The sequence below is a fragment of the Motacilla alba genome, chromosome 2 (genome assembly GCF_015832195.1).
Source record: "Motacilla alba alba isolate MOTALB_02 chromosome 2, Motacilla_alba_V1.0_pri, whole genome shotgun sequence".
NCBI classification, from domain to species: domain Eukaryota; kingdom Metazoa; phylum Chordata; class Aves; order Passeriformes; family Motacillidae; genus Motacilla; species Motacilla alba.
This window is the reverse complement of record NC_052017.1, coordinates 42,137,945-42,151,087: the sequence shown is the minus strand read 5'-3', so window position 1 is coordinate 42,151,087 and position 13,143 is coordinate 42,137,945.

The window sequence follows — 13,143 nt, the reverse complement described above, 5'->3', positions numbered from 1 at the left end:
AGCTATGCAACTTTTTTTAAAATAGGAAAAAGAAAAGAATTACCAATTTTAAGTGCTGCCAGTTAAGGTAATTTGTTTAACGGGTATTTTTTTAAAGATGTTTCAGGTAATTATTTTATTGTACTACTCTCATCTCCAGGCTGCCTCCTGAGGTGTAAATGAATAACTGCAAGTGTGGGCACAGGGAGAGGTTTTCATAGGCATGGGCGAGATTACATCGAGGTGGGATTTGTGTTTATTTTTCGAACATGCACAAGTTCATGTTTCCTTGTTTGAATGTGTTTTTGGTCACAGGATCTGTAGTACATTGCATCTAAACCCTTGGTGTCTTCATGTGGAGACCAGCATTTGACAGTGTGGTTTTCATTTAGTTTGGGTTCGTTCTTTCTTTCTTTCTTTCTTTCTTTCTTTCTTTCTTTCTTTCTTTCTTTCTTTCTTTCTTTCTTTCTTTCTTTCTTTCTTTCTTTCTTTCTTTCTTTCTTTCTTTCTTTCTTTCTTTCTTTCTTTCTTTAATTCATCTGCATTTGTTTAATTTATTATTATTTTACTGTATTATATTGGTATACCAGAGCTCCACAAAACATAGGATGTCTCTGGGTGGGTACACCGAGTAAAACTGTGGATATGTATTAGTTCCCACAAAGTATCACAGTTAAAATAATTTTTTTTTTAAAAAGACAATGAACTGGAACAGATATCAGGGTTTAGAAGCATACTTTTTATATCTAGAATTAATTGTATTAGTTTCTGAATTTCACAACACAGGGAAGAGTTTATGAATACTTAATTAGCAACAGTGTTCTTAGTGAGTTTCAATAGTTAAAATAAGTTGCACAACATTTCAGACTTTTTTTCTTGTACATAAATAATTCTGGTTGGGTTTTTGGGTTTTTTTTCTTTGTTTTGTTTAAGTACACATTTCTCTCTGTTGCTGCTGTGATTTATATCAAAAGGGGCAAAGAACAGGAGCAACTACTGCTATCTGGAGAAGAAGTGCAGTTCATGTTCCTGAACTCTCCCATCTTGCTTGAAGAGCAGTTCTTCCCTGGATAACATTTTCTCCTGAATGTTGCTCTGCAAAATGCCTTTGTTAAGCTGCAAATCTAAAGGAGTCCAAACTAGATAATTGTTGTAATTGCCAGTGCAGTTTCTATACTTTTGGGCTTGCATCACTGGTTTCAGCTGAACCTGTAAGCTATGGGGCCCTGTTGAGTTCTCTTTTTCAGTGGGAGCAGGATCATTTTGTCACACGTTCGATTCTGTAATCACATCAAATGTACAGTCATTCCCTGTACAGAGTCCTTTTTCAACGAGAATATTTGTGTTGCCTTGTATTATCTTGGGGGAGGGAGGGAGGGAGGGGATGAGGAATTACAGCACCTGTGATACTCAAATAGTGGTGTTGCCTGCAGGCCCATTTTCCCAATGTTTTAAACTCCTGATATCTTCTGAAAGTAAAACTTTTCCATTTGCATTGATTTAATGTTTACTGTTGGCTTCATGCCTGCAGAAACTCACCAGTAGTCATGTAAAGGGGGTAGGTCAGTGTTTTGATGTCCTGTGCTCTGAGGTCATAGATAGTCTTTGGCTTGAGGGTTAAGTACGTAAATACAAGAAACATAAATCTGTGTACAACTTGAACTCAGTTTTGGTAGTTGATACTTCTAGTTCACTTACTGTTTCCTCAAAACCCTTCATCTTCTGTATTGAGATGGAAGTAGCTGATTGAAAGACCCAGCAGTTGGGACTATTGTCCCATGTTTAGGAACAGTATTGGAAAAGCAGGTCACTAGCCATCGCACTGGTGATGCTTTTGCAGGCAAGAGTCCATTGCTGCTTCCAACAGCAGAGTAGAGCAGCAGTTCCTTGGATTATTTGAGGAACTGATACAAGGTCAGCTTTAGTTTGATGTTCTTGGTATCCATAAATCTCTTCTGAAAGACAATGGGAGGTTTTCTAGTATCGAAACCTGCAACATAGACCAAGCCTGGAATGACCCTGGAAGCATGAGAGTGATGCTTGGGTTTGAAAACACCAGTGGAAACTCACCTAGATAAGCTTTCTGTCACCATCAGCTGGTGATGACCATGCTGTAGGCACAGCTCTAGTCACAGACAACACCTTCATTTTGAAAATGTCCTCACAGGGATGTCAACTCATTGTGCTTCAGAAGGGAAAAATAAACACCAAACAAGTCCTGTGTCTCAAACAAGGAACACCACACTTGTCCACAAGAAGCAATAACTTCAATTTCGGTGCGATATGCTTCTTTGCCTGTAAATATCTTGAGATTGCCAATCCTATGCTGTTTCAGAGTATTTTCTGTCATCTGGCCTATATCTTCCCTAAGTATGTAAGGGTGTGAAATAATTCCCATACTCAGGTCTGCCATAAACATGCTGCTTGCCAGCAGGGGAAGAGTAGATTTGACACTGTCTTGAAATGTGCGATTTTTCTGAACTTGTAACATACCCATGTCTCTTCAGTAGCAGCTCGTGTTTTGAAGTTCATAGTGGAGGTGGCTGTGAGTTGGTTTGTATTTAACCGTACCCCGTACAATAACAAGGGAGTCAAGAGTGCTGTCAGCACAGGGCACCCTTTGTCCTGGCTCTTACGAGTCAGGATGTCTATAATAATTCTTCCCTTTGGAAGGAGGTAGCTCATTTGCTTTCAGTGTGTACATTCAGCAATGAGTTGAGTGGGATGTAAAAGCAAAAATAGGAAGCACACCACAAATTATTGGTATTTTATTTTTGGGAGGGATAAAGCCAAAAACAGATGGTCTTATTTGTAGTCAGGTTAGCTGTGATAATCAAGGGTAAGTGTACGGGGGTATTTTGGAATGGAAAACACGTAGGCGATGTACAGAAATGTGGGTGGATACTTGTGACCTTGGTTTGTTCCCTGCTTCCCCCCTTATGATGTCAAGGGAGTTTATGACCGAATCTCAAGATTTATACATTTATCCTACTTCTTAATTTCAGGAGCACTGGGTTTTTAATTGAGCCTTGCTGAAAGGCTGGAGAGCTGGTACAACAGACTCCCAGGAAACTGAAATCTCAGTAAATATGGGAAATATAATTTTCATTCAGAAATGTGGATCTTTAGTGTCTCTGGAGGGATATGTCTAATATGTGAGGTGTGCTTAAGAACGCTTTTAGTGCACTGCCTTCTCTGAAACTTGCTCCATTTCTTCCATGTTCCACCAAAAGCAAGGAACTTGGCACTTGAATGTTACTATTCTCTCTTTGTAAATGGTGGCAAAACGGTTTTGATACAGGCAGTGATCTCTCCGAGTTTCTTGTGGCTTTTAGCCATATTGAAGGGGTATTTGTGTGCAAATTTGGTACTAACTCTGCTGAGCAGTTAGGGTTTTCCTGCTGAGAGACTACCACACGCCTGGGAGTGCAGAAGTGCTACTATGGGATCTTGCAGCTCACCTTTGGTAGTGGAGGATTATCTCTTTTTCATGACTGCTATATTTGATGATTCACTTTCCACCCTTCCAAGCTTAGAAGTAATTTTAGTATCAATTTCTTCTCCACATAGCTGAAGATGAGGTATATGTTAGGCCATATTCCTTTGTGAATAGGCTTTCCATTGGCATCAGCAGAAGTGATGTAAGAGATTGTAACGGTAAGAGAAGGCTTCTTATGGATTTCCTACAATCCAGCCAAATGTGTTTTTATTTTCATGGAGCTCCTACCACTTAACTTTTTGTCATTCAAAATACTCTGCGTGAGAAATTCGCAAGAGAACTATGTCCAGGATTTGTTTCCTGAATGAAAAATCTGTGATGTTTCTGTTTCTCCACATAAGTAACATGCTTCTAAAATCAAGTTGGAGATGGTTTACCCTGTTGGAGGGTTAAAAAAACCAACCCAGTCCATACTCTCAAATTACATTTGGTTATCTTACTCCACAATTATAGGCTGGCTTTCCAAGCTGCTTGTGCTCTGTCAAGTCATGTCTCAATTAGTACATCAGAGCTGATGATGGGATAAGCTGTAAAATGACCTCACTGTGGGGCATTATTAGCTGTTGAAGACTTGCTCAGGTAAACCACCATAGGAGTATCCTGCACCTGAAAAAGGAATATCCTGCACCTGAAAAAGGCTGGACTTGGTTCTGTCTTGGATCTAATAAGTTGCCAGTGTACAAGAAGTAGAAGGCAGCCAGCCCACTCACTGATCTTTCTGGCAGCTTTTAATCTATGTGTGTTTGTTTGAGAGACTTTTGCCCTTGGGTGTGCTTTGGCAAAGATTTTGCAATGATAAATGGGATTTGCTTGATTTTGGCAGAGTTTCAAGTGTAAGTAACCTGACGTTGCAAGAATATAATCTGTTGCTGAATCCTGTTCCTCTTGTTTTCCCTCAAATCTGTCCCTTTTAATGCTGATATGTTATATTTCATAGTAAACACTTCTCAACACGACTGGTCACAAACTCTTAAGGTGTGAAATTCTAAGAGGAAGAGACATCAAAACTTGATTCTGTGTTCTTGTATGTATTAAAATGAAGCTGGAATATTTGTTACCATACAGGGAAGAATTCTCCCCTAGCTAATATTGCCAAAGCACTATAACTTTCAAGGAAGAAGGGAGGTGGCTTAGCTGTAGAGGGGATGCTTTAGTGAACTATGTAAAAACTACTTGTAACAAATTTGAAGAGCTGCAGTGTGGCACTGAATGAGTGGAGATCCAGCGTTAACCTTTATCCCTTGATTACAAATCTCATTCTGGCTCTTCCCACCCTTTGGCAGATACCTGCTGGAAGGGAGCAGAGTGTCTACTCCCTTTTTTTATATGCCTCTTCCTACAGAGCTAACCTTGCCCACAGTGAGTTAGAGGGAAGTCCACGCTAGCTTCAAAATGCCACCTGTACGTGCAGTGGTAATGGACAAGATACCTTCCTTCATTACCCGGAGCAGAAATCGGAATGTAATTTGCAATGTCTAATGTAAATGTAAAATATATTTGTTTGTTTTGTTGTTTTGTTTTGGTTTTTTTGAATTGAGCAGTATGATTGCTTAAGTTCTCTTAAGTTGTTCTAAGGTACTCTTTTCAGTGGTTTGCCAGTACATAATCACGAATGAAAATATTTTTTTATTGATTTTTAGGTTGTATGTTTAACATTCCATTCATGTAAAATATGTACAAATATATGTAATAAATCTTTTGAAGCACAGTTTTCCTCACACTTCCAGGTGATTTTTGTTTTTTTAAGTATTGGTGAAAGAGGCATTGCTGTGGGACAGAACTTCTGTATGTCTGCTGCAGTCTGAGTGGGAGCAGAGGAAGGAAAAGCAGTGCATGGTTTAGAGTCACAGCCAGAAAATCAGCTTGGTATCTCACCTCTCTGCAGCCCTGCAGGTGCCAGTGCGACCCTCCGGGCCAGCCTCTGGCCCCTTTTGAGTCCCTCTCAGTCTTCACCTGTCCCACAAGCAGTGATGTGACAGGCTTGTATCCCTCTGGCCAGGGAAGGTCTCAGCAGATGAGCTGATGTAGCTGCTGTTTTGTGGGGCTGGCTGGAGGCTGGAGGTGAGATGTCTCTGGTTAATGCATCCTCTGTAGATCTTCAGCAGACATAATGGCCTTCAAGGTTAGCATAAGTTAGAGCTGCCAGGTCAGCAGGTAGGGAAACTCAGGGGTGGTTTCCAAAGAAGAAAAAAGGAATATGGGGCAAAGATGGTAGCAAACAGTCCTTTCTCATCACCTGGAGTCTGGGAACCCCCATCAGAGGATCGAGGTAACTTAATAGCTGCTCTTTCCTTCAGTTTCCTCAAAGCCAAATACCAATTTAGCTTCCTCCCAAAATACTTCATGGTTGCCTCTTTAAAACTGATCCCCTGGCAGCATACCTGTGGCTGGGCAGTGCATGGATTTCTTTGTCCCGGATAGTTACCAGCACTCTGGTCTGTCCCTAAACAGCTGGAAGGAGGCTACTATAACAGGCTCCTGCAGAGGCATGTTGCTGGAGGAGGGAATTTCTGCCCAGAGCCACTGTGGTTGTTATATTGTTCTCCAGTGGAGCATCCTGACAAGGGCAGAGCGTTGTGATGCCGACTGCCTGGAAACTTTCTCCTGGGGCAGTGGCTGCAGCTCTGCAAGTCAGGCCACCTGCAGCAGGTAGCTGTGCGTGTGAGAAACCTGGCTGGCTGTGTTACCACTCCGAACCTTCCTGCCTGGGCTGGCAGCAGCTGGGGAGCTGTAGCCCTTGTGCTGAACGTAAAGTGAGATGAGGACAGGAGCACAGATGAGCCGTGTGGTTTTGGATAGTGTACGGGGTAAGCCTGCTGCGGGGAAGGTGTGATTTTGCACCTCTCCCCCTACACCAGTTGGGAGTGGAGCTGTGGGTGCTTTGAGTAAAACCAAGTGCATTTCACCAAGGTTATGTGGAGCATGTGGGAGAAAATGAAAGGAGTTCATTCTCCAGGCAGGAGATGCTTCTTGGGTGCTGCTCCCAGCCAGGGTGACTTGTGCAGGCTGATGGAATGTGATCCACGGATTTATGGCACAGATTCCCCCGCGGCTGTGTGCACATCCTTGCTCCACTTTTGAGATAAGCTTTTTGGTGTGGCTGGGGGTAGCTGAACCCGTTGCTAAAGCACAGTGACAACAGGACCATCACAATTCTCTCTGTGGGAGATGATAGTTCTAATGCATAAATTATTCAAGTCTGCACCCAGAAACAGTTGGATGCAAAAACTGAGGAACATGTTCCTGTCATTTGTTAGAGTAACTTTCTTTCCACCACCCCTCCCCACTTCCCCAGTTGCTCCTCCCATTTGCCTTCTGGAAAGCTGGAATTCCCTAACTGCCAGTCATTTCTGTGTTTTCCTCCTCAGTCCTGAGGTGTGTTATGGAAGCAATTGATAACTAGTTAGAGAAGAGTTTGGCTTTGCATCAGAAAAATCTGCTGGAAATCATTCCAGTTCAGTAGGTACAGCATTTCATGTGTGAAATTTAAATTAGTGGCATCTGTTGCTATCACATCCTACCTTCCTCCCTATGGCTGGGACATGGGACGTGCCACCTCTGCCCCGAGCTGCTTGTCCTGTAGGGTGAACTGGGAAGCTGTGCTGGCCCCAGGGTACTCCTGGGAACTGTCAGCAATAGATGGTGATGTTGTACACGTGTGTGCATGTCTGGCCCTGCTACCACACGCTGTTGTTTGGTACAGCCAGTGGTCCACGTCCATTTCTGGATGCTATGTTGTTTTTAGCAGAAAGAGGGGAACAACACACACCTGGCACCAAAGAGAGCAGGAAGGCTGGAAGAGTCCCCTGCAGCAGCAGGAGCTAAACAGGGAAATTCCTCCCCTGGCTTTTGAGTGCCTTGTTCTGTAAGGTCTCATTCTCCTTCTGAGGCTATGACACCTGAGCAATGTCTGTGCCTGGGGTGGTGCAGGCTGGGGCCTGCTGGTGTCTGCAAACATCCCCCGGCACGTTTGTTCCCTAGAGGAGGCTCCCTGCTCCATCCCACCCTGCAGGGAGAGGGGTGCTGGTGTCCAAGAAGCAAAACAAGCAGAGCACACTGCCTGTGAGGTGCTGTGCAGCTCGTTCCTGCTGTCCCCTTGCCAGCCACCGGGAAACAAGGAGCCTCGGCAAAAGCCAAGCGAGATGGAGTTTTCCAGCCCTCATGTAATAAAGCATCTGTTTTCTGAGGGGGGATGAGATCAGGGATGCATGGTGGCAGGGAGGAGGCTTTGACATAAATAAATAATTGCATAAAGCCCATCCTCAGCTGACGCAAGATGACTCACTCCTCGTAAAGGCAGGAGCGTAGAGGAGGCAGATCTGAGGCGCAGGGACACGGCCTCAGCTGAGCCCGCTGGAAATGGCAGGTGCTTCGTGCCTCCGCACTTGGCCCGTTGTCTTCGGAGTCATGTTTTGTGTCGAGCTTCTGCCCTACTTTCCTTTCTTCCTGTTTACAGATTGCTTTGTTTGAACGCGCGTTTACATTTTAACAAAGCCTCCCCCCTCCCTTCCCTCCTAGTTGTTTCTTTAAGCCGGCTTCAAACAGAAGGAAGAGGAAGCTGCCAGGCCTCTCCCTCACCGAGCCGCATCGCGCCCTGTCACCGAGGGCAGCGAGCACCGCGGGGCTGCTCCCGCCCCGCCTGGCTCCTCGCTGCCTCTGCCCTCCCCTGCGGACCCGGGTGACTTCTCAAGGGAGCAGCTTTCCTCCTCACAAGTCACCCGGGCCGGGATTAACATCTGCTAACCTCAGGGTTAAAGTGTCTGGCAGGTACTGGGAGCATGAAAGCTTGACGGCTTCCTTCGCTCCAGTCCGTGAGGTCCGAGTCTCCCTGCTCGCGAGGTTTAGCAGCTAGTTAAATTGCTGCTTTCAGTGTACAAGGGGAATCCCCAGACGGGAGAGGCCGGCCATAATTCAGTTGTTTGCAAGGGGATTGCTGCAGCTGGAGCTCTGGCTCCCCGCCCCACGGGAGCAAGGGGGACACTTCTGCACCAGGACTGCAGCGATGGAGGTGTCCCCTCAGCCGTGTCACCAGCAGCCACCTCCCGAGCCAGCTGCCTGCGTGGGGGCTGGCATGGGCAAGCGTGGCACCTTTCTCAGACCAGCACTGCACAATGTTGGGAGCCTCCCTGCCAGCAATCCTGGTGCCAGCGGCAGCTGCAGGCCTTGTGTGTGGCAGGAGTTTATGTACTGCCACCCTAAAGGGTTGCTTGAGCCCTGCAGGTGCTGACCTCAAGTGGGTGACGTGGCATCAGCACTGCCCGAAACCTGCTGTTTTCCAGTGCATCACCCAGAGACTGCCTGTCTGCAAAAGGCCCGGGACATTTCCTGCTTTCCCAGTATAAAGCGGTGGCTGTAGTTTTTGCCCCTGGCTGAGTAAGGCCAGTTTTTATTCCTTACAACCACCTGCTGTGACTTCTCATGCCTTGATGCTCCTGAAGCTGAAGCTGCTGTTTTCTCTGAAACATCATCCCTGTTTTCATGTCCCCCTGTGTACCTGAGGGTAGCTATTTCAAACTCTGCAGCTTGTGCCATCAGCTCTCATTTACCTCTGGGATTGGAGAATGAATACTGGCTGACCCCAGCCCTGTCGAGATCCACAGGGGATTCCATCAGCAATTTCCCAGGATTGATGAGTGACTCACCCAACACCTGTCCTGTAGCACTCCCTGCATCCTCTCACCTTTTCTTCCCGCTCTGGCAAGTGAGGAAGGACTTGCCCCAGTGGCTCTGCTGTGTTTTCAGAAGGCTGACCTATCCCACAGAGCAACTGAGAGCCTCCAGCAAGTAAAGAGAAACCTCCTGTGAGTAAATTTGGAGTCCCTGAGTGCAGCTGGCAGCTCCCAGCCTGGCCTCCATTTTCATTTAGCACAATCCTCCTGGTTTGTTTCCACCTACTAAAGCAGCAGTTGAGGCCTTTGTGTACAGCTGGAGCTTTGTTGTGCCGAGATCACTCGTTCCATCAGTTGAAAACCGAGTGGTTTCTGCAGTGACCTCTCCTTCCTCACAGCAAACCCAGCCCTCGCTGCTGTTCACCTGGCTCTGATGCAGCCTGACTGCAGCCGTTTGTACAGCTCTGCAGTGGGCTCCTGGTTTTGTCTGCTGACACAAGGTAAGGGAGCAGAATGAAGCTCCAGAAAAACAGGCATGGGTGTCTGTGGTGGCATACAGCAGGCATGTATAAGGCCTCGCAGACTGGATCCTGACTTGGTCCTACATAACTGTGAGAAAGCAAACATCTCTTCATGAAAACAGAAGCCTGCAGCAGTGAAAAACAACTTATTTCCCTGCAAATGAATTCTACAGTCTGTTTTCCTGCTCCTGTTTCAACAATCCCAACCATCTCAGCTTTAATAATGAAAATAATATCTCACAAACAACTCTTTCTTGCACGTAGACACCTTGTCCAAGACTGACTGATTACCATGGGGTAACAGCTTGTTACTGACCAATTGGAGATAGACACAGGAGGGTTTATAAAACTTTATATAAAGGGTTGTAAAAAATAAGCTTTTTTCACTCCTGGAAAGAGTGTGTCTTGTCCCTCTGAAACAAGGTCAACAGCGACAGGTATCTTGCTGGATTTTCGGCATCAGTACCACTCCCGTCAGCATGGAACGGTGGGATTGGGATCCTGCCCTGGCTGTGGTTGAAGAGCAAAGGCTGCATGGCCTTGCACTACCCTGCAAGTCATAAACTGCGCTCTGGCACCTGGAGACACGTGTGACGCCAAGTGAGCCCCACCAGGCTCAGACAAACACCCTTTCCTGAGGACCTGACAGTGTTCAACTGGAGCAGGACTGCACTGTGTCACAGCAGGGCTTCCTTGAGGGCTGCAGTGTCATCTGGCACCAGAAAACACACACAGCTTGCACCGGCCTAATACAAGTGGTGACACCTCAAGTCTTTGCCCCCAGCAGCAGGAGGTGGAAATGAGAAGAGCACCTGCAGTCAGTGTGGCAGGAGGACTCCGGGGGTGCAGCATGGCTGCAGCACATCCCTGAGGCACCATTGTGCTTTCCCTTGCTGCCCCTAACTGGATTGGCACCTGCTGCTGGAAGGGCCCCTCGTGGGCAGTGGCAGCTGTGAAAGGCCTTCTCCAGCTGTGGCAGCTCCTCTCTCTTGTCTGCAGCCAGAATTAGTTGGGGTGTCACTGTCCCGTCTTGATGCAGCCAAGCGTCTGCTCAACAGGGCTTCAGCAAAGCCCGAGCACTTGCAGGCAGCTTGTTCTTTAAAAAGCTGTTTATTATCACAGCGGACGAGTGGAAAAACATGACACAGTGTACAGAGAAGGCTTCAGCAAATTACAAACAAGTCTGAAAAAAGTTACAGTTGTCTCTGAGTAAACAAGGCTCTCCCTGCAAGCTGCAGAAGTGTTGCTCCAATGCCCCTTACAAACAGGCCCATAAGACTAGGAAGAGCTCCAGCCAGAAATGCTGTACAGATAAACAAGGGATGTCCGGCTGCTCCCAGAGCAGCAACCAGTTTGCCCAGCCTGACTCCCAGAGCTGGGATGTGCCCTGTGAAGCACACCCCCTGCTCTAGGTGAGCTGGGAGCAGGATGCTATGAAACCCCTTGGTTTTGTTAAACCCACAGTGAGCTGTGCTCAGACCTTCAGCTCAGTTCAAACAAACGTTTGCTGCCCAAAATCACCTCTGGAAGGAGTGGCTGTGACTTACTCTGTCTCTGGCACTATAATCTTGTTCAGTGCCAAACTCGGTCCTACATGGAGCTGGGCTTGATCCTGCCACCCCTTATCCTGAGGCTGCATTTAGCTGCTGCAGCCCTGTAAATGCTGCTGGCCCTGAAAACACCCCCTGGATGCCCAGCTTGTGACAGCCAGGTATGGAACAAAATTTGCAAGAAGGGCTGAGCTTCTCACCACAAAAAATGCCAAAGGCTGCTCTAGCCCAAAAAAGGGGCAGATGTGACCACACTGGAAAGTTTGAGGGAAGCTATTTTAGTCAATTAGTGAAACAAAGACAGGAACTGTAGTTTTCAATGCATTTGCTACCTGGTAAATGAGCAAATAATTCTGATTAGAATTAGGTGATTAGAGCAAAGTAGGAGCACACTTCCTCAAACACAGGCAAATTACACCTCTGGTGAAGGCCGTTCCTTGCACCAGTATCTTCTCCCTTCCATCAGAGTAGGATGGCAAAACACTCTTTGACAAGGTGCATGAGTCTCTGATTTGTTAAAGTCATTGAGAAGTCTTTAAAGGCTTTGCTTTGGCAGATGTTTTGGCAATTGAAATCCAGCTCATCTGTAACTGTGTACTCTTTTGCTTCAGTAAACAAATGGCTCAGGTGCAGAAATCATTCAGGCTAGCTGAGTTCCCTCTGGCATGGTTGAAAAACCTCATCTGTCTCCCTGTGAAAAATCAGTGTTGATACCACAGGCATGGAGGAAAAGCTACTGAAAAATAACTAAGTTGGTTTTCTTCCCCTTTTTTTCTTTATAACTGCATGTTTTGTGAGAAACCCAGTGAGTATTTGAAAATGTCTTAGGGAGCTGAAGGGAGAATTGAGGGTTGGGAAAGGTTTGCTACCACACAGGAAATGGAGAAGCTCTGACCTACAAAGCAAGTACTTTCTTTGCTTCATGGGGCAGATTTGGGAGATGGGGAGGTGAGGGTTCATTGGTCTGGCCTTTTAACTGGAGACTCTTCTTCCAACCTACCAAGATTTTGTGGGTTAGTCAGCAACTGGAGAATTGTTTCTCAGAGTTTGGGGAGGGGGATGATAACATGGGAGAAGGAAGATAGCTCACACTTTTCCATTTTAGGTTTATAAACTCTACACTGTGGGGTAGAGTTTGAGTTTATAAAGCTCCCACAAAAAGTAATCAAATACCCCACTCCTTTGCTAACTAGTTTCTTTTAAAGCCTCTAAGGTTGCACTCCCAAATAATAATCATTTGGGGGAGGATAATGTTTTCTTGCTGGTCCTTGTTATTACTACTGCCCCTTGCCTTGCTCTGTCCACTGATTCAAGCATAGACTAAAAGCTTTCCAGGCCAATCTCAATCCTCCTGTGTGCCTGCCTGTTGCTGGGAGAAGGGATTTCTGCTTGATGCAGTTGATTTTCAATCGTCCTTTCTCCCCACTGATGCTGGGCAACGTGATATTGGTGTAGTGCCACCAGCACAGAGCCTAGGCCAGGAGCCAAGGCAATGAACAGCCTGCTAATTAATTGTTCACATTTCTCTCCAGACCCCCTCCCCAGAACAAACACTGTGGAAACAGGAGGCAGCCGTTTCTATGCAGCCCTCTGGAAATCTGAAGCAGAAGTGGTTTACTGCTCGTGTTATGGTTTTACAGTGATGGCAGTAAGGGCTTCTGGTTGCATGAAAGAAAATGGGTTTGCTTTGATATGGGAAAAAAAGATTACTGAAAGTAATCTGAGCCTGATGCATCTGTTCCTACCCAACCAAAAAACCCCAACAACAAAAAAATAGCAGTGTCTATGATGCTGTCTGTAGTCAGTGGAGTAAGAGGGACCTAATTTCTAGGCAGGAAGAAGGAATTCCTGTTCAAAACACGCACACCAAGCAACTACTATAGATACTGTTTCTGGTAAAGCTGTGTATATATTTATTTTCAATTCTGAGGCAGGTAATACTCAGAGCTGGTGGAGTTTGGGCATCTTGCACCCTTTCTTGTACA